Genomic DNA, 13,158 nt, shown 5'->3' on the forward strand with positions numbered 1-13,158 from the left:
TTTGTTATTTTGATGTATAGTTTCTTGAGTTCTTTATATATTTTGGAGATCAGCCCTCTGTCAGATGTGGGGTTGGTGAAAACCTATTCCCATTCTGTAGAAGTGGTCTCCTGTGCCAATGTGTTGAAGACTATTTCCTACTTTCTCTTCATCAGGTTCAGTGTAACTGGATTTATGTTGAGGTCTTTGATTCACTTGGACTTGAGTTTTGTGCATGGCGATAGGTATGGATCTGTTTATAATATTCTACATGTTGATGTCCAATTATGCCAGCACCACTTGTTGAAGATGCTTTCTTTTTTCCATTGTACAGTTTTGGCTTCTTTGTCAAAAATCATATGTTCATAGGTGTGTGGGTTAATGTCAGCGTCTTCAATTCAATTCCACTGGTCCACATGCTAGTTTTTATGCCAATAACCAAGCTATTTTTATTACTATAGCTCCATAGTAGCGCTTGATATCAGGATTGGTGATACCCCCAGAGGTGGTTTTGTTATACAGGACTCTTTTAACTATCCTGGGTTTTTTGTTTTTCCAAATGAAGTTGAGTATTGCTCTTTCTAGGTCTGTGAAGAATTGTGTTGGGATTTTGATGGGGATTGCATTGAATCTGTAGATTGTTTTTGGTAAGATTGCCATTTTTACTATGTTAATCCTTCCTATCCATGAGCATGGGAGATCTTTCCATTTTCTGATATCTTCTTTGATTTCTTTCTTCAGAGACTTAAAGTTCTCACTTGCTTAGTTAGAGCTACCCCAAGGTATTTTATATTATTTGTGGCTATAGTAAAGGGTGATGTTTCTCTGATTTCTTTCTCAGCCCTTTTATCATTTGTATATAGGAGGGCTACTGATTTTTTTGAGTTAATCTTGTATTGTGTCACATTATTGAAGATGTTTATCAGCTGTAGGAGTTCCCTGGTAGAATTTTTGGGGTCACTCATGTATACTATCATATCATCTGCAAACAGTGAAAACTTGACTTCTTCTTTTCCAATTTATATCCCCTTGATCTCCTTTTGCTGTCTTATTACTCTAGCTAAAACTTCAAGTACTATGTATAATAAATATGGGGAGAGCAGACAGCCTTGTCTTGTTCCTGATTTTAGTGGAATCGCTTTGAGTTTCTCTCTATTTAATTTGATGTTGGCTGTTGGCTCGATGTAAATTGCCTTTATTAAGTTTAGGTATGTTCCCTGTATTCCTGATCTCTCTAGAACCTTTATCATAAAGGGGTGTTGGATTTTGTCAAAGACCTTTTCAGCATCTAATGAGATGATCATGTGTTTTTTTCTTTCAGTTTGTTTATATGGTGTACTACATTGACAGACTTTTGCATATTGAACCATCCTTAGATCTCTGGGATAAAGCTTACTTGATCATGGTGGATAATGTTTTTAATGTGTTCTTGGAGTCAGTTTGCCAATGCTTTTTTTTAATTGAGAAATTTTCTATTTGCTTTATGTACCATCCACAGATCCCACCTCTTCCCTCTTCCCACCCCCCCCCCATCCCCACATTTTCCAAATCAAGATCTCCCATGGGGAGTCAGCAGAGCCTGCCACACTCAGCTGAGGCAGTTCCAAGCCCTCCTCACTGCACCAAGGCTGTGCAAGTTGTCACACTGTAGGCACTGGGCTCCAAAAAGCCTGCCCATGCATCAGGGATGGATTCCAATCCCCTCGCCTGGGTGCCCCCTTAACAGTTCGAGCTAGACAACTGTCTCCTGTATCCAGAGGGCCTAGTTTAGTCCTATGGGGGCTCCACAGCTACCAGTCCACAGTTCATGGGTTTCCACTAGTGTGGCTGGTCATCTCTACATGTTTTCCCATCATGACCTCGATGTCCCCTGCCCACAGAATCCCTCCTCTTTCTCATTGATTGGATTTCTGGAGCTCAGCCTGGTGCCTGGCTGTGGATCTCTGCATCTGCTTCCCTCAGTGCCTGGATGAAGGCTCTATGATGACAGTTAGGGTATTCCCTAGACCAGTCACCAGAGTAAACCAGTCCAGAAAGCTCTCTTGATCATTGCCATTAGTCCAAGGTGGAGTCATCCTCGTGGATTCCTGAGAGATTCCCTGACACCCTGCCTCTTCATATTCCCATGATGTCTTCATTTGTCACAGTATCTCTTTCTCTGCTCTCCTACTCTGTCCCTATTCCAGCTTGACCCTCCTATTTCCTTATGTTCTCATCCCCCATTCTTTGCCCTCTATTACCCCCTCCACTCCCAGTTTGCTCCTGTAGATTGTTGGGCCCCATAAGGACCAGGCGTGAGGCCCAGTGTAACTTCCTGAGCCTAGCTCAAGTTTGGTGACCTGTCCTGGGACATGACTTCTGCACAAGAATGACTCAGCACTACCCGACCTAGAATTACCTCTGCCTAGTAACTGCTGAGATGGCATCATCTTATCGGCCCGCTATCCACACCCTATCCCCCCTGTCACAACAACCTATATAAGTTCACTCCTGATGCAATAAAGTGAGTTCCTGCTTAGACAAGACTCCCAGTCCAGTGTGTTTCTCTCTAGTGGAATGGGGGATCTGGGCCGTTGACACTCATCATCCTGCTCAGCCCCAGGGAGAGACCGGCTGGACCGGTCCTGCTTCTGTCCTACCTGTCAGTTAGACTGACAGACTGGTGCCCCATGTGAGGAATGGAAGAACGCTGACAGGCCAATCAGTCTGCGGATGAGTGTACCCCAATAAGATATGGGGCAGTCTTCTTTTTTTTTTTTTTTTTTTGCAGTACATAACTTTTTTTTTTTTAATTTTTATTTTGCAATACAATTCAGTTTGGGGCAGTCTTCTAAACTAAATCCTGCCTTAGAGTCCCTACAAATACTGCTAAAGAGCAGGGGTCTTAACCTTTCTGATAGTCAGGCATTCTAGACATGGACTTACCTCATTAAGATCTCCCCATGGTTGCCTGATGGCCATCTTTTCAACTGGGATACCTGGGATAGAATAGAAACCCTGATTCACAGGATCTGGTTTGACAGAGGAGAGATTCCTCCACTGGGAGCTATCCCAATTGTTACTGCCTTAAAAGGCTGCTTTCCACCAAGGCCCATTAAGGAGAAACGGCCAGTGGCTACCTCGGAAAACTCTAAGAAGGGAGACATAAGTCCAGAGCCCTGCAAGGAGTAGGAGGCTGTAGGGAGACCTCAAGGAGAGGAAACAGAGCCCATGGAGAAAAGAGACATAAAAATTCAGGCCACACACAAACCAAAACCCTGAGTCAGCCTGGCTCATCTGGCTCGTTGTATCCATCTCTTGATCCCTTTGATGGTGCCCCCTGGCCTTCAAAGGGCCTCTCAACATCCTCTCTCCCTACCAATCCATTCCTCACCCCCTCTGTCCTGAATTCTATTCCCCCAAATCCGTCTGCACCTCTGCCCTACTCTGGGTGGGGTGCGGTCCCAGGAGATGTGACTGGCATCTTTCCTGTTAATATTAACCCCGGCGGCAATCGCCCACTTGCCTGGTATCCCTGAGAGGCTCAGGACCTTAAGGACCTTAAAAAGGCTGTTTCAGAGGACGGGCCAAATTCCCCTTGGGCTGAGACTATCCTTCTGGGTATGGCTCATCAAGCCTTGACCACTTGGGATTGGAAGGCCCTTGCCAAAGCAGTCCTCCCTGGACCTCTCTACTTGAAATGGGATGCCTTCTATCTAGAAGAGTGCAGGGTCCAGGCAGAGAGAAATCAAGCAGCCAACTCTCAAATTCCTATCACCTTTGGGATGCTGTCTGGTACCTCTGACCAGTACTCCATTGGCCTCCAGCAGGCTGCCATCCCTGCCCCCATCAAGATCAAGTTAGGGCACTTGGGATAGCTGCTTGGAAAATATCGGATGAAGGCCCCATGGAGGCTCCTATATCTGGGGGTCCATCAGAGATCAGGCAATGACTTAGTGACATTTGTTGAAAGGGTCAATAAGAGTCTCCAGAAAAGATTTCTTCCCAAGGAGCTGAGGAATAAATTTGTTAAAATGTTGGTATCGGATGCATGAACACTGATCATAAGCTTGCCTGTGCTGGATTAAGGGACCATGCCTCAGGTGTAAGAAGGGGTTCCACTGGGCAAAAGACTGTAGATCTAAATTCAACTTCCAAGTGGCACCTCCCAGGGGTGATCCCCAGCCCTGTTAAATAAGGGGAAAGAGGTGGTCAAAGCCCACTGAACCATACCCTTGGTGCCCAGATTAAGGCCCAAGATGACCCTAACCATTGAAGGAAAAACCTTTAATTTTTTTTTTTTTTTGGTTTTTCGAGACAGGGTTTCTCTGTGTAGCTTTGTGCCTTTCCTGGGACTCACTTGGTAGCCCAGGCTGGCCTCGAACTCACAGAAATCCGCCTGCCTCTGCCTCCCGAGTGCTGGGATTAAAGGCGTGCGCCACCACCGCCCGGCTAATTTTATCATAGACACTGGGGCTGACTACACAGTCATCCGAAAGGAGGAAGTCCCCTCCTGGCAGTTGGTTTCCAGACCCCACATGCTTGGCATTGGGGGGGCATTCTATGTCATGGGAGACAGCTAATTGGTTGTCCTGGACTGACTTAGATGGTAATCACAGGGAGGTGCATCCCCTTGTGGTTCCTGATGTAACTGACAACCTTCTTGGCCAGGACATCCTTGGGGAAGCTGAGGCCTTTATCACCACAGACCATAAGGCCCCTTATCAGGACATGCTTGACACTAAAGAGTACCAACAGCAGTTTGAAGAGGGGCAGGAAACACACCCCAATTATAGGGATGATCCCTATTTTGAGAAGCTCAGACGAGACTTTTCCCAGGTTCACCCCCAATTCTAAAGGCCACTGCTCGCCCCAGTGCCAAAGATTCAGTGGACACCTGGGGAACCTGTTTGGGTTGAGCAGTGGCCTCTACCGTCCTTTAAATTACAACAGCTTGACGCTCTGGTTAAACAACAATTGTCCTTGGGGCATGTTCAGCCATCCACCAGCCCCTGGAACTCTCCTGTTTTTGTTATAAAAAAGGCTAATGGTTCCTGGAGATTCCTGCATGACTTAAGAAAAATCAATAATAAAAAGATCCCATTTGGGATCCCCCAAAGGGGACTTCCCTGGATACCTGACATCCCTAATACCTATTATCTGACTATTATTGATATTAAGGATTGTATTTTCTCCATTCCATTACATCCAGATGATATGGAGAAGTTTGCATTCTCTCTGCCCTCTACCAACTTCCGGGGCCCAGACTTAAGGTTCAGGTGGACTGTTTTGTCCCAGGGGGATGGCTAACAGCGCCCCCTATGTGTCAGTACTTTATGTCACATATTTTTTTTTTCCCTAATGGGATGTCCGACATTTTATTTTATATTTACATGGATGATATTATTCTATAAAGCCCCACTTTGATGGGCCTTCAGGACCTCACCACTAATTGCCTTACCATCTTGAAAGATCATAATTTTAGGGTGACTCCAGATAAAGTACAGTCCGTTTCCCCCTTTAAAATTCTGGGTACTCTCCTGTCCCTTGATACAGTTTCCCCAGCTAAACCCCAGTTACTTATTCAAGAAACCTATACCTTAATTCAGCTTCAAAAGATGCTGGGAGAGATAAATTGGCTGAGGCCATGGATCTCTGTGCCCACAGAGCAGTTAACCCTTTTAAATGAACTCCTTAAGGGACTTGACCTTTCATCCCAGATTACCTTATCTTCCCATCATTTACAAATCTTACAACAGGTTCAACAAGCCATTGATACAGCGGCCCTAAGGAGATTAGACTCTGACCTGCCTGTCTCCCTGTGTATTTTTCCTGGGGAAACCTTATGCACTGTGCTGTTAGCACAAGAGGGGGAGCCCATTCATTGGGTTCACCTCTCGGTGGGTGGAGCCCCCCCGGGTTTACTCCCTGACCAACCAGGTAGCTGATTGCATTATTAAGGGTAGGGATATTTCTGTCGGGATATTTGACACAAAACCTCATTCCGTTAGTGTTCCATTTAAAATTACTAACTTTACCTGGCTTCAAAAAAATAATAACGAAATTGCCATAGTCCTTGAGGGGTTTCTGGGGAAGGTTGATTGTCATCATGGCCCTTATAAATAGATGAGTTCCTTCTCCTGTCTGGAATGGAGGCCCCCTAGAACTTTTCTGCCCCACCCAAACCCCAATTTTCTTACAGTGTTTACCGACGGGGGACGTTTGGTGGCTTCCCTAGTTATGTTCCCACCCCATGGATGAGGAGAAAAACCTATACCTATAAAAACAATCTCCCGCGAGGTGGAGGGGTCTGCACAGTTTAAGGAACTGTTTGCTGTTGTTATGGCACTAGATTTCATACCAGAGTCATTTAATCTATTCTCTGATAGCCTTTATGTTGTAAATCTTCTGCCCAACCTGGTTGAAGCCCATATTAAATTAGATTCCAACCCCATTTCTCTTCTTATGATTCAGGCTTGCTCCTTACTTAAACAGAGACTCAATCCCATTTATTTGCAACATATTAGAGGCCACCAAAATTTGTTGGGACTTCTTTCCAAAGGAAATCAGCTGGCTGACCATCTGGCTTCTATGCCTCAATGTAATACTGTTACTGAGGCCACAGATTTCCACCTACTTGCCCATGTTAACTGGAGAGGCCTAAAACATGAGTTTCCTCAGACACTGGTTAAAGATCTTAAAAAAATTGTCCAGACCTGTAAGTCTTGTCAGTCTTTTCTTCAGATCCCTCCCCTCCAAAAGATGGAGAGTAATCCCCGAGGGTCTTACCCCAATCATCTCTGGCAGATTGATGTCACACATTATTCTCCATTTGGAAAACTTAAATATGTTTTTCTTTCTGTAGATACTTTCTCCTGTGCCTGTTGGGCATCAGCCCATGCCGGGGGAAAAATCCAAAAACATGCTATTAGCCATACGCTTCAATGCTTTGCCACCTTTGGTTTACCTAGCCAAATCAAAACAGATAATGGCCCATACTTTACTGGCAAAGTCTTTATAAATTTCCCACACACCTGGAAAATTTCTCATTCTACTGGCATCCCCTATAATCCTAGGGGTCAGGCCATCGTAGAAAGATTCAACCGAACACTTAAGTCCCAATTACAAAAACAAAAGGTGGAGTCTCTACCCCCACATGATCAACTAAGAAAGGCATTATTAACCTTAAATATTTTAAATTTTTCTAAGGAAGATAAATATTTGTCTCCTTTTCAAAAACATTGGTCCTCATCTGTTACCTACAGTACCATCTGGGTCAAGTAGAGGGACCCCTTAACTGGGGCCTGGAGAGGGCCAGACCCATTCCTCACTGCAGGAAGAGGGTTTAGATGTGTCTTTCCTCAAAATGAAAAGAGACTCATCTGGACCCAGAGACCTCAAATATTTACCCCCAAAAGGGGACAGTGATAATGATGGCTACAGGGAGTGTTCCACCCCAGAGGATAGTCTTTTTGCTTCTTTCTCAGAAACGACTAAAGATGCAGATGCTGTTGCTTGTCCTGATGCTGATGTTAATTGCCCAGCCCAATGATGGAGGATTTGGTAACCCACATGATGCCAGAGCCCTCCTAAACAAGATGATGGGGAAGCCCTGTGACTGCAATGGAGGAACATTTGAAATTTCATACATAAGCGGGTCTCCCATCAGTCAGTCAGATTGTGGTGCTAAAATTGCCTATAATTTCATTGATACCTCTGGGTCCCAGGTTTCTGGGTCCAACAAGTGGGTATGTATGTTAAAGCCTAAAATCATACCCATGGTAAATGGCAAACCTGGGCCCCTGCACCTCCTTTTGCTGATCCATGCATGCCATCTGCTACACCATGGTGCATGAATGCATTAAAAAGACTGATAATAAGACCTACTGGATTGCCACCAAAAATGGCATTGGCCATTGGGGTACTTTTGGTTCTGCCTTGGAAGGCACCCAGTGGGGATCTGAACCCTGTTTTGGCCACTCTGGTGGACAGGCCTTCATGGATTCTTATTCTTACTCTACCTACTTCCCCTTCTTGAACCCTTTCTTCTCCTTATTCCCCTTCTCACAATTGGACCTTGTGTGTTCTATAAGTTCACACAATTTATCCACCAGAGGTTAGAGGCAATTAAGATAAATCAGGTTGAGGTATGCCAACAAAGATTGACCACTCAGAAATCTGGTACCTCCCATGGCTGGGTATCCTCCTATGAGCGCCCTTCTTCTGCTCTTCACTTGACCAATGATGGGCAAGCTCTCAGGTGGGCTGAGATGACCTAAGAAGGTTATGGAGCAACCCCTCCCCCCCAATATACTGTACATGGTACTCAATGATGGGTAAGATCTCCAAGTGGGGGATGACCTAAGACAGGGGCCATATCTTACAAAACAAAAGGGGGAGGTGGTGGGCCCCATAAGGCCCAGGTGTGAGGCCCAGTGTAACTTCCTGAGCCTAGCTCAAGTTTGGCGACCTGTCCTGGGACATGACTTCCGCATAAGAGTGACTCAGCACTACTCAACCTAGAATCACCTCTGCCTAGTAACTGCTGAGATGGCATCATCTCATTGGCCTGCTATCCTCACCCCATCCCCCCTGTGACCCCAACCTATTTAAGTTCACTCCTGATGCAATAAAGCGAGAGTTTCTGCTTCGACAAGACTCCCAGTCCAGTGTGTTTCTCTCTGGTGGAATGGGGGGTCTGGGCCGTTGACACTCATCATCCTGCTCAGCCCTAGGGAGAGACCGGTTGGACTGGTCCTGCTGCCACCCTACCTGTTGGTCAGACTGACAGTAGATTCCATCTATTTCTTCTTTGCTGGGCTATCTGTGTGTCTCTCTTAGGGTCCCTCCTTGTTAGCTAGCTTCTCTGGAGCTGTGGGTTGTAGTCTGGTTATCCTTTGCCTTTCATCTAGTATCTACTTATGAGTGAGTACATACTATGTTTGTCCTTCTGAGTCTGGGTGAAAATATCACTTAGGATGATATTTACAAGTTTCATCCATTTGCCTGCAAACCTCATGATGTCATTGTTTTTCTCTGCTGAGTAGTACTCCATTGTGTATATGTGCTACATTTTCTTTATTCATTCTTCAGTTGAGGGGCATCTAGGCTGTTTCCAGGTTCTTGTTATTATGAATAAGGCTGCTATGAACATAGTTGAGCATGTGTTCTTGTGGTAAGATTGAGCATTCCTTGGGTATTTGCTCAAGAGTGGTATAGCTAGGTCTTGAGGAGGACTTATTCCCAATTTTCTGAGAAACTGCTACACTGATTTCCAGAGTGGCTGTACAAGTTTGCATTCCCACCAACAGTGGAGGAGTGTTCCCCTTGCTCCACATCCTCTCCAACATAAGCTGTCTTCAGTGTTTTTGATCTTAGCCATTCTGACAGGTGTAAGATGGTATCTCAGAGTCATTTTGATTTGCATTTCCCTGGTGACTAAGGATGTTGAGCAATTCCTTAAATGTCTTTCAGCCATTTGAGCTTCTTCTGTTGAGAATTCTCTGTTTAGCTCTATAGACCATTCTTAATTGGATTGTTCAGTATTTTGATGTCTAGCTTTTTGAATTCTTTATATATTTGGGATATCAGCCCTCTGTCAGATGTGGGGTTGGTGAAGATCTTTTCCCATTCTGTAGCCTGTTGTTTTGTCTTCTTGACTGTGTCTTTTGCTCTACAAAAGCTTCTCAGTTTCAGGAGGTCCCATTTATTAATTGTTGCTCTCAGAGTCTGTGCTACTGGTGTTATATTTAGGAAGTGATCTCTGGTGCCAATGAGTTCAAGACTACTTCCTACTTTCTCTTCCATCAAGTTCAGTGTAACTGGATTTATGTTGAGGTCTTTGATTCACTTGGACTTGAGTTTTGTACATGGCAACAGATATGGATCTATTTGCAATCTTCTGCACGTTGACATCCAGTTATGCCAGCACCATTTGTTGAAGTTGCTTTCTTTTTTCCATTGTATAGTTTTGGCTTCTTTGTCAAAAGTCATATGTTCATATATGTGTGGATTAATTTCAGGGTCTTCAATTTGATTTCATTGCTCCATGTGTCAGTTTTTATGATGGTACCAAGTTGTTTTTATTACTATAGCTCTATAGTAGAGCTAGAGGTCAGGGATCATGATGCCTCCAGAGGCTGTTTTATTTTCAGGATTCTTTTAGCTATCCTAGGTTTTTTGTTTTTGAATATAAAGTTGATCATTGTTCTTTCCAGGTCTGTGAAGAATTGTGTTGGGATTTTGATGGGAATTGCATTGAATCTGTAGATTTTTTTTGGTAAGATTGCCATTTTTACTATGTTAATTCTTCCTATCCATGAGCATGGGAGATCTTTCCATTTTCTGATATCTTCTTTGATTTCTTTCTTCAGAGACTTAAAGTTCTTATCATGCAGGTCTTTCACTTGCTTAGAGTTACCCCCATGGTACTTTATATCATTTGTGGCTATTGTAAAATGTGATGTTTCCCTGATTTCTTTCTCAGCACATTTATCATTTCAATATAGGAGAGCTACTAATTTTTTTGAGTTAATCTTGTATCCTGCCACCTTACTGAAGGAGTTTATCAGTTGTAGGTGTTTCCTGGTAGAATTTTTGGGGTCATTAATGTATACTATCATATCGTCTGCAAATAGTGAAAGTTTGACTTCTTCCTTTCCAATTTGTATCCCCTTGATCTCCTTTTGTTGTTTTATTACTCTAGCTAGAACTTCAAGTACTATGTTGAATAAGTATGGGGAGAGTGGACAGTCTTGTCTTGTTCCTGATTTTAGTAGAATCGCTTTGAGTTTCTCTCCATTTAACTTGATGTTGGCTGTCAGCTTGCTGTAAATTGCCTTTATTAAGTTTAGGTATGTTCCCTGTATTCCTGATCTCTCTAGAACCTTTATCACGAAGGGGTGTTGGATTTTGTCAAAGGCTTTTTCAGCATCCAATGAGATGATCATGTGGTTTTTTTCTTTGAGTTTGTTTATATGGTGTATTACATTGACTGATTTTCATATGTTGAACCATCCTTGCATCCCTGGGACTAAGCCTACTTGGTAATGGTGGATACTTTTTTTGATGTGTTCCTGAATTCAGTTATTTTATTGAGTATTTTTGCATCAATGTTCATGAGGGAGATTGGTCTGTAATTCCTTTCTTTGTTGCATCTTTGTGTGGTTTGGGTATCAGGGTGACTGTAGCCTCTTAAAAAGAGTTTAGTAATGTTCCTTCTGTTTCTATTTTGTGGAACAATTTGAAGAGTATTGGTATTAGCTCTTCTTTGAAAGTCTGGTAGAATTCTGTAGTTAAACCATCTGGTCCTTGGCTTTTTTTTTGTTGGGAGACTTTTAATGACTGTTTCTATTTCCTTAGGGGTTATTTGTCTATTTAAATAGTTTATCTGGTCTCATTCAACTTTGGTATGTGGTACCTATCCAGAAGATCAACCATTTCCTTAAGATTTTCCAATTTTTTGGAGTAAAGGTTTTTGAAGTATGACCTGATGATTCTCTGGATTTCCTCGTTGTCTGTTGTTATGTCTCCCTTTTCATTTCTGATTTTGCTAATTTGGATGCTCTCTCTCTCTGCCTTTTGGTTAGTCTAGATAAGGGCTTGTCTATCTTGTGATTTTCTCATAGAACCAACTCTTTGTTTCATTGATTCTTTGATTTCAGCCCTTAATTTGATTATTTCCTGGTGTGTGTTTCTCCTGGGTGAGTTTGCTTCTTCTTGTTCTAGGGCTTTCATTTGTGCTGTTAAGTCACTAGTGTGAGATTTCTCTAACTTCTTTATGTGGGAATTTAGAGCTATGAATTTTCCTCTTAGCACTGCTTTCATAGTGTACCATAAGTTTCGGTATGTTGTACATTCGTTTTCATTGAATTCTAGAAAATCATTAATTTCTTTCTTTATTTCTTCCTTGTCCCATTGGTGATTCAGCTGGGCTATTTCATAAAAGAGGGACCTGACTACTCACACTCACAGAAAGTGTGAGCAAGAATTCCCATAAAAATCATTGGGAAATAAATACCACCAACCATCAGATTTCTGGACATGTGGGCTGAAGAGGCACGCAGTGTGGAATCTACACAAATACCCTGAGTTAGGGTCACTGTGGGTGATCTTGGTAGGAGTAAGATTCAGCTCTCTCCTTACAGGACATATCTTGAACCCAAACATGTGATCTTGCAGAGGACCACTTCATTCTGTGGGCCCTGTGAGCTGGATGAGATCTCTGAGGGTGAAGGACTCTCAGCTGTCCCCCTTCACTATTTATCCACAGATCCAGTGACTCTACCCTCCATCCAAGTCACCAACACCACAGTCAAAGACCTGACGTCTATATTCCTGACCTGCTTGTCAAATGACACGGATATCTCCATCCATTGGCTCTTCAACTCTCAGCGTCTGAGAATCACAAATAGGATGAGGCTGTCCCTGAACAACAATAGCACCCTCCAAATAGATCCTGCCAGGAGTGAGAATTCAGGGGAATATCAGTGTGAGGTATTCAAGTGATTCGTTAACAAGAGGAGTGACCGCATCACTCTGAACATAATAGGTGAGTGATCTCTGCTCCATTCTTACTCCATAGTGTTGGGGATGGGGGCAGTTTCTTTATCAACAGAATACAGAATGGGTCAAACTCACAAGGAGAAAAACATGGTTCAAGATACAAATACAGCCAGCTTGGTGATGGATGCATGTTTATCTCATGATAATACACCAAGCAAGCTGAGCACAGTGCTGCATGCCTTTAACTCCAGCATACCAGAGGCAGAGTCAGTTGGATCTCTATGAGTTCCCAACCACCCTGGTCTTTGTAGCCAGTTTCAGGTTAGCCAGAGCTACATAGTGAGACCCTGTCTCAAAAGAGTGAGAGCACGAAGCAGGAGGCATAGAAGTACAAGTCCACTCAACTGAATGTACCAGGCTCTGCTGACTCCCCATGGGAGTCCTTGCTTTGGAGAAGGTGGAAATCGGGGGTCTTATGAGGAAGGCTGGGGGGTGGGAGGAAGGAGGACAGGGGAATCTATGGTTGGTATGTAAAATGAATAGAAAAATCTCTTAATTAAAAAAAAAGAAGTATAAGACCAACCCAGATTACATTGTGAGACCTGGTCAATAATAAGAACAACAGATGTCAATATAGCAAATAGAAATGCAAAGTGATTAAGAGTTTAGGGTCTGGGGGCACTGGAGCATGGCTCG

At 43.4% G+C, this 13,158-nt stretch overlaps 1 long non-coding RNA gene across 1 annotated transcript in view; it reads right to left on the reverse strand.

Moving 5' to 3' along the window:
- Positions 1–2,904: 2,904 nt before the first annotated feature.
- Positions 2,905–13,158, reverse strand: part of LOC131924884 (uncharacterized) — a 31,322-nt gene continuing 21,068 nt past the window's right edge. Inside the window, exons 4-5 of the long non-coding RNA XR_009383108.1 lie at positions 6,748–6,839; positions 2,905–2,957 (exon numbers count right to left, since the gene is read on the reverse strand). This is a non-coding gene — a long non-coding RNA (uncharacterized LOC131924884). The remainder of the gene's footprint in view (positions 2,958–6,747; positions 6,840–13,158) is intronic.

This window comes from Peromyscus eremicus, chromosome 1 (assembly GCF_949786415.1).
Source record: "Peromyscus eremicus chromosome 1, PerEre_H2_v1, whole genome shotgun sequence".
NCBI lineage: Eukaryota > Metazoa > Chordata > Mammalia > Rodentia > Cricetidae > Peromyscus > Peromyscus eremicus.